The sequence below is a fragment of the Pyrgilauda ruficollis genome, unplaced genomic scaffold, assembly GCF_017590135.1.
Source record: "Pyrgilauda ruficollis isolate IOZ18807 unplaced genomic scaffold, ASM1759013v1 scaffold22, whole genome shotgun sequence".
Lineage (NCBI taxonomy): Eukaryota > Metazoa > Chordata > Aves > Passeriformes > Passeridae > Pyrgilauda > Pyrgilauda ruficollis.
The window spans coordinates 6,570,519-6,582,447 of record NW_024521428.1 but is presented as its reverse complement, the minus strand read 5'-3'; positions in this window follow the sequence as shown (position 1 = coordinate 6,582,447).

Below are 11,929 nucleotides of genomic sequence, written 5' to 3'. Positions count from 1 at the left end.
GGAAATTTTTTTTTTTTTTTTTTTTTTTTTTTTTTTTTTTTTTTTTTTGTTGGGTGGGAATTATGGCCATCACAGGTCAAGATGCTCCTGGAGGGCCTAGACAATTACATTAAAACACAAATCTAAAGAATACTGAAAACTGAATCCTGTGATGATTACAAAATGTATTACATTTCCTCTGTAATGCAATCAGCCTATGGGCAGTTGGATGCTGTATCTGACAGCAGTTACAGAGGAGCATTTTCTTTTCCTCACACCTCCATAATTTTTCACACCCCACCAGCCCACTTTAATCTCAGGCTCATAAATGGCTTGGAGATGATTCTACTCACTCCTCTGAGTTTATCTATTTCCAGAAACTAGTGGCAGAATGAGGTTTTCAGGCAAATAATGTGATCTTTTCCCAGTTAATTGCTTCTTTGGCCATCATAGTTTCCTAAGAAACATGCCATTTTTGTTGTTTCCTTTTCCTATGGCAGCTGCATGTTTATTCCCTCCAGCCTGAGGCACTTTATATTCCTCAGTGGCTTGGACATCAGTTCAGCACCTGTTTCTCTGTCCATAAGGGATAAAAACCATTATTTAGTAGTTGGTTAAGTCTCAAGAGTCACAGTTTCAGCTGATCTCTTCTTAAAAATGTCTGATGGTACACAAATCAATATCTTAACAAAATTAAGGTTGTCAGTAATAAGACAGACACTTCAGTAAGTAAGTCTTCATTTGCTTTTCTGACTATCACTTAATGAGCCTCTGCACATAATCTCTTGTCAAAGTTTGCATTTTTTTCACCTAGATGAATAAATTAAGGGATAATATCACTGACCCTCACACCCATCCTCCTTTCATTTAAAATGTTGTGAAAGACTGGACTTATAGCTACTTTGGGTGACCTGAGGGGCAGCTGCCTTTGGCTGCTCTAATTTTACTTGTTGGCTCTTGGCCTGAACTTCACAGAATGGCTGAGGCTGGAATGGACCTGGTGAGTCTTCTGGTCCAACACTCACTTAATCTTCTAACTTGTTTTTGTGCATCTGTGTAGGAAACATTTGAGGCTGAGCTGATACCCTCCTCAGTGTCTGGAGAAAGAGTGGCAATCTCAAGGTGCACTTTGTTTGCACAAGTACCAGGTTTTGAATGGGATGAATCATGCCCAGAAACATCTGTTGCTCTCAGTTGACTGCAGAGAGAGACCAATGCCAAAGCACATGTCTGCACTGGGAATGTAGAATTGGAGCAGATTTATTCTCTCTCATCTTTGTATTTACCTTTTAAACTCTCCTGACACAGCCTTATGAACCCTTTGTGTTCAGCTTACTGCTGAGCTAGAAAATTTCTCCCATGAAGACAGGGTTAAATCTGCATTGCCCTGTCTGAACTAGTTCACATTTTATAAATGTTTTGAAATTCCAGCTAAGTGATGGCAGACTTTGGCCATGCATCTTCAGATCTGGTGATTTCTTACTAGGAGTCCTTAAAGAAATCAAAAAGGCTTCTGTGTATTGTCCAGAGAGGACAAATACAGTCCAAGAAATCTCTTGGTGGGCAAAGTGAAAATGGGGTACTATCACACTTAGGTATGTCCACTCCTACTTACACTCAGGCATACCTTCAGTAATTTACCCACCTCTTTCAGCCAAGTCACTTTTTTCTGACTCATGAAAGACAGAGTCCAGTGCTTCTTCCTTTTTCACCACCCTTTAAATAAGAACAATCTGTTTCTATTTGTATTACCTTGAAATAACTTTTTTTTAAGTGGCTTCTTTCCTAGTTTGACTTGCTTGGAAGGCATCACTTTTTTCATAGCTTCTCCTTCCATAACTTCCTTCCAGAAGGTAGCAGGAGAGTCTAATTTAAGCACGTGTGGCTTAATGCTTAGGTGCAATCTAGTGGATATTTGTTATATTGCTCTCCTTTGAAGTCATGCCACCTGAACGATTGCCAGCTTCAGCTGAAAGGATTTACCAAGCCAGGTGACAGCTGCCAGATGACCGGATGAAAAGCAAAATAAATTAAGAAACTAGAAAGTAGATACAGAAAACAAACAAAATAAACATAGCAACCACAAACTTTACCGACTATCTGTTTTTAAGGAGATTCTCAAGGTCCTCTCCTTGTTTTGTTCAGCCAGGAGCTGCCAGGACATGTCTGCAGCTGGCTGGAGTCAGGAGCCGATTCCCTTGACAAGCCATGTACTCTGGCATTATCCCCTGAGCTACAACCTGCTGTTTAGAGCAAAGCTTTTCCATTGAATTTCTTTGGCACACTGGTGATTCAGCTGAATATAAACACTCTTCTGGAGACATCCTGTATCCCACGGTCATGACACTTCAGTTCTAAACACAGTCCTAATTTATGACTGCCCAATTTGTGAAACACTGTCTCAGATAGCATTAGCCTGTGATCTTGCCACTGTGCTTTGGAGAGTCCAGGCTGGCCATCTGGCCTGCCCTCTGTTAGTATCAACTTACCAATAGATGGGTCAATTACCTCGTGCAAATGTCTCCCTTTTGACAAAGAGGCTAAACAGGACCTGAATTTAAGAGAATCTAAGCACATAAATTTTCTATATTGCAGGCCTCAACAGCTACTTATTTTATGGCTGTTTTGATGAGAACAAGAAACATAGCTTGTAACTAGCTTTAGACAGTGAGTAATTACCATAAATTGTGGATTATTACCACTACAACTTGCAGGGTCCCTTTTCTGCTAACAGGAAGATGACAAGTTCAAAGGAGCTTGTGAATTTGAAAGTGATAAAATGAGGTGCTCTTCCTTTAAAGGATTAGAGTTCCATCTTAGAGTTATAAAGAAGAACTAAGTCCAGTTAAATTACCCAGGTGTGCCAGCCTCAGGAGGGAATTCATGCATATACAACCAGGCAGGGCAGGAATGGCTTGTCTTCAGACAAGTTAAGTCCTTGTGGGACCTACAGGAGTAACAGTTACTAAAGTATACCGGATCATAAGAACAACCTACAATATACTCTGGAACCTGCAAGCCTTTTACAGCTTTTCTGCTATTTGTGGCAGTGAAAAATGTGTTTCAAAATTGTTAGGACACATCACAGAAAATTATGGCAATTCCAGACAGATTAAAATCTTTCTCTGAAACCTTGCAGAACTAAGCATTTGTTCCCCCAAAGCCCTTAACTCTCAGAACTGTTCCACCCATAAGCATGCTAAGAGTATGAGGATTTTTATTATATAAAAATAATCACAGCTAGGAAATAAGAACAATCTGTTTCTATTTGTATTACCTTGAAATAACTTAATTTGCTAAATACACTGAGCAATATCCCCATCCCAGATGTAACTTGTGCACTTAACCCGAGTAATTGCTTTCTGGCAGCCTTCTCTAAGGATCTGGTCTCTCTTTGCCAAAGAGAGAGCGTATTTCCTGCTCATGGGAGGAAGTTTCCAGTATTTTAAACTAAAAGTGTCCTGTGGGGTTCATACCCTTAGACTGAAGGAAGCAAGATCCTCTTCCTGCCCCCAGGCTCTTTCTGACTCCTGCCTACATGCAGATCAGATTCACAATATGAGAGGTGCGTGTCCCAGCCTGTGCAGTGTGAGCTGGGCTAGTGCTGCTTTATGCTGGAAACCCACTTCCAGCAAAGCAAAACTCTCCTCAGCCTCTCTGTGCTTTTTCCACTCCCTTCTGTTGTAGTATCAACTTCATAGTGTTTTGTATGCAAGAATTCAATTTCTGCATTTGTTTAAATGACCAACTTGAGCTTGTTTGATAAGAACTTCTTTCAAATACCTGAATATCTGCCTCCCCTCAGGTATCAGATCATCATATTTCACAGTGCTGAGCTTCCTCACCTTAGTTCTGGGATTCTCAGAAGCTGAGAAGCCCCAATTTATTGTCTGCTTCTTGGTCGACAACTTCATTGCATTGTTGACTGATTTTCTTGCTCTTTGTTATAGTTTTTATATTTCCAAAAAAAAAATAGAAAATAACTTGACAGAAGCTCATCCATATCCAGCTCCCTTTCTGTGTTTTCCAGATGGCACCCATATTATCACTTGTTATGGAAGTCATATTGATGATGTCCTAAATCTGTCTTTCAATTGTCTTGCTGTGCTTGATGGTGATGTGGGCTTGTCCTAGTTAGAATTCTTAATATTGTAAGAAGAATCTTCTCTGAGGATTTCCTAGGATCATTTACTTTGGAATAAATGAGTCTTTCTTAATAGATACCCTAATGGTTTTCTATGTCCCCTCACTAAAAATGTATGAAGTCTGCACTGCATATATTCCTGAGAGAGACATCAATTTATGAAGGCGATTTGTTGCTTAGACATTCATTTCTCATTGCCTATATAGATAAGTGAAACTATTTTTTCTTGCTGTTCCTGTAATACTATACAATCAGGTGTTTTGGAATGCATCTAGCAATATATTTTGATTTCTTTTCTTGAAGTACACATTTTTTATTTGCATTGAGTAATATTTTCAACAGATCAGGGCATTCATAATAATTAAGATAATCCAAAGGAATCCATCTGCTCACTACAGTCACCCTCTTCACGGCTAGCAGGGCAGAAACAATACTGCAGTTAGCGTGAGGTGCATCACACTTCTAACTCTGGAAAAGTCAGCACTGGCAGGTGCCATGCTCTGTCACTATGGCCTGTGCCCAAGCTAGTAAGGGCTACCAGCACCTGAACTGCCACACAGAGCTCACTACCTTCGTCCATATGGAGGCAGACCATAAGTGGAAGGGATCATGGAATCATGCATGCCATGCCTATGTAGAAACACTTCAGTGCTGTATTTCTGGGCTCCTTACAGCACTGTGCTCCCCAGTGCAGCTGGAGGGTGTTCTAGACACATCTGGGTGAGTTATGTGTAGGAACCTATTTGAACTTGATGGGTTCCTGTCATTCACTTGGGTTCAGAGTCATGGGAAACTGTCTACGTTGTCTCTGGACTTTGATTCCCAGAGCAGTGTAGTTACATTCCTGTCTGGTACCAACCTGTACATCCTCGCACCTGCAGAACTCTTCTGTGTCAGACCAGGAGAAAGTGGCAAGCAGACCATGGACATTGCAGCCACTCCCAGTGGCCTGCTTAGCTGCTCTGTACAGAGCTCAGGACATTTTTTAGAAACTGCTTATCTTCACTTGTTTTGCTTTTATGAAGCTTGCTTCAGTCTCCTTTCTTCTGCTGCTTCCTGTTAAGCTCTTTCGCTCTTGCTGTTATTTTCCCAGCTTTATCAGTAGTTCTCTCATGTTTTTACATATTTTCATTTTCACAGCTGCTGGTATGAAACTGAAGCAGCTCTTCAGATGCTGAAAACTGAATGTTTCTGTCTTTTATGCTGAAACATTGAGTGTTTCTTTTACCAGTGGGCTACTGAAGAGGTGTTTATTGGCCCTCTCTATTTCAGTGAGTTTCCACTGACATGCCAGTGTTATGACTATGTTTGGCAACCAATGGGGCATGTACATTTGCCAGTAATAGTTAGATTTTCCTCAAGTGTCTTTTTGCAGCACACTCTAGAGAGTTTAAAGGCATTTTATGTATCTGGAAGTAGAGCTCCGTGAACCAACAGTGTATTCACACAGCAACATCTAACTTAATCATTCACCATTTGGACTAGACTCAGAACCAGTCCAAACGTGCCCAAGATTTTAACATCATTGTTATTTTGCATTAGAATTGCTACCTAGTCATCCCTAAAGACCTCATGGAACACATGCTGTAGCAAGCTATAACAAGAACCTTCACCTTTACTATTTTTAAAATAGGTTTTCATTACTGTATGTTTGTTTTTTGTTTTTCTGGTGTAGAAACTCTAGTAGTTTTTACACTGAGTGATTTTCCCTGCATCAATTCTTCTGTTTCCAACAGCACCGAGGCAGCCCTGCCAGGTTTCTGTCACAAAAATTCTGGAAGTTGACGACAGTGATTTTTGATGTATAATTTGCTCAAACTGAGCCACCTGCTAACAGTAATTTTAAGGATATTAAAATTTCTCTATTTTACCTGAAATTTTGCCAGTTTCTCTCATTAATTTCATATTGTTCAATTCAATTATCATTACTGGTGTGATCTACAAGACTTTTTTAGGCTTTGTTTTCTTCTGTATGTTGCAGGAGGCCATTGCATTCTACACATTAAGCTGGCCTCTTGCTGAGGCCAGCTTGGCTCCAAATAGCTTTTTCTCAGTGTTTTATGCAATGGGACATCCTCTGAGCACAGAAGTGGTTAGGTACAGATGAAAATATAATCCTCTCTAGCCACAGAGCTACCTGGGGTTTATCTCTTGGGTATGATATAATAAAAACATTATTTTCTTTTCCCAAATCCTCCTTGTTGATTGTGTCTTTTTTTGGGAATACTGTAAGAGGTCACTGTGGGCAAATTCTGGTCTCATAACTCTAGCCTCATAACTCTCATGGGAAAATGTTTAAGTAACTGGATAAACATTCCCCCCCTGCTGCTCCCCAAACTATATAATTTATATACTTTATACTCAGTCATAGACCAGCTGGATTGTGCTGGGTTTAGCTGGGACAGTTAATTTGCTTCAGAGCAGCCAGTTTAGGGCTGTGTTTTGGAATTGTACAGGAAACAGTGTTGATTACACAGGGATGTTTTCCTTATCTCTGAGCAGCGCTTACCCAGAGCCAAGGCCTTTTCTGCCTCTCATCTCACCCCATCAACGAAGAGTATGAGAGTGCAAAAGGAGGCCCAGCTTTCCTGGAGATGACAGAACACCTGCCTGATGATGGAAAGCAGTGAATTAATTCTTTGTATTACTTTGCTTGTGTGTGTGGCTTTTGCTTTCCCTAATAAGCTCTGTTCATCCCAACCCACGTGTTTTCTCACTTTTACACTTCCAATTCTCTCCTCCATCCCACCAGGGGAAAGTGAGCAAGCAGCTATGTGGGGTTTAGCTGCTGGGTAGAGTTAAACCATGACACAGATGAAGATTCCTAGTTCCCTGATAATCTAGAAAAATGGGCTAATAAAACCTTCACAATTTATAGAGTTTATCCTAATTTAGCATCTCCAGGGGGATGTATTTGCTAAATCCAGCAAAAGGCATAAGCCAGCTGTACTGTAAGGCATAAAGCAAATGCTAATTAGTCTGTAAAACTGCAGTCATAATCTAATGCAAATACTGATTTTTCTGTAGTGATGTGCTACCTGCACAAGTTGTGTGACTAAACTGTATGCAGGCATCGATTTCATCCCCACCCTGGCAAAAGGTTTGGGTGATATATGAGTGTGGGATTTGAAGCAGATTATTTGATTTCAAAAGGAAAACTCAGGAAGGATCTTAGTCTTCAGCACTGTTCTTTGTATCAAAAAGAAAGCTCAGAATTCTGCTTTCTTGAACATACAGATAATCAGAAAAATTGACCATTTTTGTCACCAATCTCCTTCTCACCAAGCACCCCACAAATATCTCTTCTCAGGGTTGTATGGTTATGTCTGTTTAGACTGTTCTGAGGTCTGTCTACCTCTTTCATCACCTGGACTATCTCTCATCCTTTCAAATGTCACTAGATCAAAACAGTTCTTAGATGCCCATGGTAATTCCTGAGAAACTTCTAAGCATCTATCATTTTTCTTCCTTTTAGGCAGAGATACTTACCAGGGCTAGAAAGCTGCCTTAATCTCTGCTGCCAGCACAGATAAAGGAACTTGCAATTTTCTTGCAATTATCTCAAATGAAAAATGAAGGATTCTTCCAATTATTTCAACGTGTTTCACAGAATCACAGAATACACTGAGTTGGAAGGGACCCACAAGGACCATCAAGCCCAACTCCTGGCCCTACAAAGAACCATCCCCAACAGTCACACCATGTGCCTGAGAGTGTTGTTCAAACACTTCTTTGGACTCTGTCAGGCTGGTGCTGTGGCCACTGCCCTGGAGACTTGTTCCAGTGCCTTCACCCTCCAAGTGAAGAACCTTTTTCTAATATCCAGCCTAAAGCTTCTCTGACACAACTTCAGGCCATTCCCTTGGGTCCTGTCACTGGGCACTTCTATTAAAGTAATATTAAATTACCAGGTTTCCAACAAGTTAGCCTATTATATAGCAATTACATCACTTGCTCTATGTTCATTAGAAATTTGCAGCTCAAGGACAAGCTAAATTAATTTCTTGTACTTCATTTTTTCTTGAATGTCATCCATTCACTGAATTATCTATGTCTGCACATCAGTGCAGCTGACAAAACCAAGCAACCATACCACTACACAAGCCATAACATTTCTGCAAATAGGAATAAAATAACAACACACTTCCAGAATGATCTGTCATGGATGGAAACTTAAGGCAGTGCACTTATAATGAAAGGAAAAAATCAAGACAGTTCTAGAAGAGAAATATATTTTTAGTTAGAAAGGGTACAATGAAAGACGAAAGAAGAATAAAGCAGCGTATGGTAAAACTGTCTAGGGGAGTTAAATGGGTAGGGAAAATGAAGAAATCAGAATCAGTATGGCTGTGACAATCTCCACAAACTGAAACATTTGTTACCATTTGTGGAGGTCAAGCTTGCTTCCCACAAGGGATTAAAAGAATGGTTCCCCAGCCTAACTGACAAATAGGTAAGAAAATCTGGGACCAGGGCAACTCCACTCACCTTTTGCAACAATATTAGTGAAGGAAAGTGTACTATATCCAATTAAAAAGTTGGAGTAAAGCACTATCATTTCAGCAAAGAGATGAAGATCCAGTTTCACTAAGCTACAGCCTGACAGTTGAAATGCAACTATTCAGTAACACTAGAGATCATAGAATATCTTGAGTTGGAAGGCACCCATAAGAATCATCAAAATCCAACAGTTGCCCCTGCACAGGACAGCCCCAGGAAGCATATCATGTATCTGAGGTCATTGTCCAAATGCTTCTTGAACTCTGGCAGATATTTCAATACTCTAAAAATTTGCTGTTCAGGAGAAGATAGTGATAGTTGGGATATAACAGGATTTCTGCATCCTGTGACTGGGTCTTCCATGAAATCAAACACAAGGTATTACAGCAACACCTACTGCCCTGATGGGATGGATCACACAAACCTAAGCTGAACCTTATACCAAACCTTTATCAGTCTTGCACAAAAATGTTTTGGATTTACAATTAATGACACTCTAAACTAAGGCCCTGAAATGTCTATTTAAACATACATCCAACTACCAGGAAGGGTAAACCATTATAAAATGTAGACTTAACATCAGCCTCAGCATTTTTTAAAATCTGTCCTACATTCAGTTGTGAAACTCCATCAGATGAAGAACTGAGTTCAAGAAGCTAGAGTGCACTTCAAAGACACTGTGGTAGAAAGTGATCAGATGCCCTCCTTCCTGTTAAGGATAAAGATCAGTTGCTTTTCAGAGACAATTTTGCACGAGTTCTAGTGTAAACCATGAGCTATAGCCTTCTCTAATATTCAGTCACCTGGATTGATTTTTGCATGATCATAAAAAGGCAGCTCAGCACATCAGTTTCATACATCCTAAAGATGGTGTTAAAGTGAAGTAAAGCCACAACAGTGCTCTGTAACCCTCCCTACCAGCCAGGTAATTATTAAATGACTTTCTATAGATTCACTACACCCCCATCCTTAAACTCTTAAGTACTTCTTCAAACACAGTGTTTTAAATATGCCGTCCATCTGTTCTGTGGAATTCACCCAAGCTTTGTTGGTAACAGAGGTGTGAACAGTGATGCATGAAGCATGAACTCCTGTGGCTGGTTTGTTGAACAATCCCCTGCACCCTGATGTGTTTCACCTCATGCACTCCTTTACCTGCTTTAGAATGCTGCTTAGCAAATTGGCTCATCAGTTGGGATTGAAAAGCAGAGGAGAGGCTGCCTGCTCAGAGCAGTTTCTCTAAAGGACAAACAGTTCACCAGAAGGTTCGCATTGTAATTCCTCCTCCAAATGTGACTAGACACAGGTGACATTGTAAAATGGCATTAGAAAAAGGGACACGTCTCCCAAATATAATCTAATCCTATAAGAAAGGAAGATTTTACTTGAAATACTTCTAATTCATAGCAGTGTGACATGGAAGGACAGTTGGGTGGGAAGAGACAGTTACCACATGAAAATACAAGGAGTAAAAAAGTAAACTATCAAGCTTCCTAGTATTAAACCTTACTTAAAAACCCAGTTTAAATTTGCTTCTAGAGCAGGTTTTCATGCCTTCTCCCTACCCACTGCTCCCTCCCCGAATTGAAATCAAATACCAAGCCTTGCTACTCTAAACTGGTAAAACAAAAATAGAAATGAGGCTTGTGACGAGGAAAAAAAGGAAAAGATTTCATAGCATTAAAGCCTTTTATGACTGAGGCAGCACAGATGTTATACATTTGCCCCAGCTCTGGTATCCTGTTTTGAAAACCAGCAACAGATTTCTGATTCACCAGTCACAAAGGGTGTACTTTCATTGCCTGGAGGCTTTCCACTGCCTGGTATTGTGGTTCTTCCCTCACTTCTTGACACCTCCAAAGGAATGGATCAGCGAACTGATCAGAGTTAAACCTCCTAGCAAAACAGAAACAAGACTATTTTTAACTTATTCCCGGTTTCGCTTCACCATGCTGCTCCGCAGACAGCACAGCTGAGGGTGTGGTCTGAGGGGAAATGGACTTGTACAAGACAGCTGGGAGCAGGAAACTTTTCAGACACCACTGTCATTAAAGTCCATGTTTGATGATACTCAGCTTGTGACAAAGCAGCTGCTAAGACCTGGAATCCTTCTCACTGCAAAAATATCACTATTTCTTTTGTGATGGTGTGCTGAAATAGGTGGCTGCCGCACTCCTCTCACCACAAAGGGCACAGGTGACACATACATATTCTTGTGGTGCTGCAAAGCCTGGAACTTCCCCTCTGAACAGTGATTGCAGAGATAGCAAAGGTATGCTTAAATACACAGGAGATAAGTGATAACCACAATCATGTTGTATAAAGAGCACTTGAAGTCTTAGTATATAACAATTTTGTTTAAAAGCCAATCACAGTATTCTAATTATTAATTACTACTGGATCAACCATTGGAGTGTCTACTGACTGTGCAGACCGTTAGTTAAAATATAGAATAAAATATATATAAATTATGTTTGGCTTTATATGTAAATATATATAAATTAGGGCTGATGTTTGGCTACATCAACTAAAGAGAAAAAAGAAAAGACTGCTGCTAATCTAATGTGGACAACACGGGCAACGTCAAGAGGAGATTGAGGAACACCAGTAAAGTTTTAGAGACTTTTCCTCTGAATGTTCATTAAGTTAAGACTTTGTAAGAAAGGCCCTGGAGCAGAGACCCTCTGAGCTCATGTTCATGCTGAGCACTCTGCCACTTCCCTGCAGTTCTGCGTCTCAGCCCTAAGGTAGGTTGCAGCCTACTCAGTCAAAAACGTACTAGTATTTCTTAATATGCCCTAACTTACAAGAATTTCAAAGTTATTTCATCTTAACCCCTACATTTTTACATAATTATTCACATCATGTTAGTACATTAAATATATTATAACTTCATTAGGGCATTTCTGAGGTCTTCTTCCTACCGCTTCTCCTGATCCACTACTGGCTACTCCTTTCATTGTGTCAGTATATTTCTTAATGGAGAAGAGGAATTAAAAATTTTGGTGAGGTGGATTACAACCCAGTAATTATTGATTAGATCAAGAAGGACAAAGCCCAACAGTGAATGACAGAACAACTGCAGCAATGCAGGAATTGTTACAGCAATTGAACAATAGTACATTTCCCACCGATTTGGCTAGTTTATTTCCAGAAGGAATTTCATAGCTAGGCTGTTGACCTTGCAGTCCTCTAAAACCACATGAAGAGACAAAAGCATTTTAAGCTGCTCAGCGAAGGTTTGACATGGAACTGGGACAAACCAGTTTCCCACTGCACTCCTGACGCCCCTGCTCAGGATCTGTG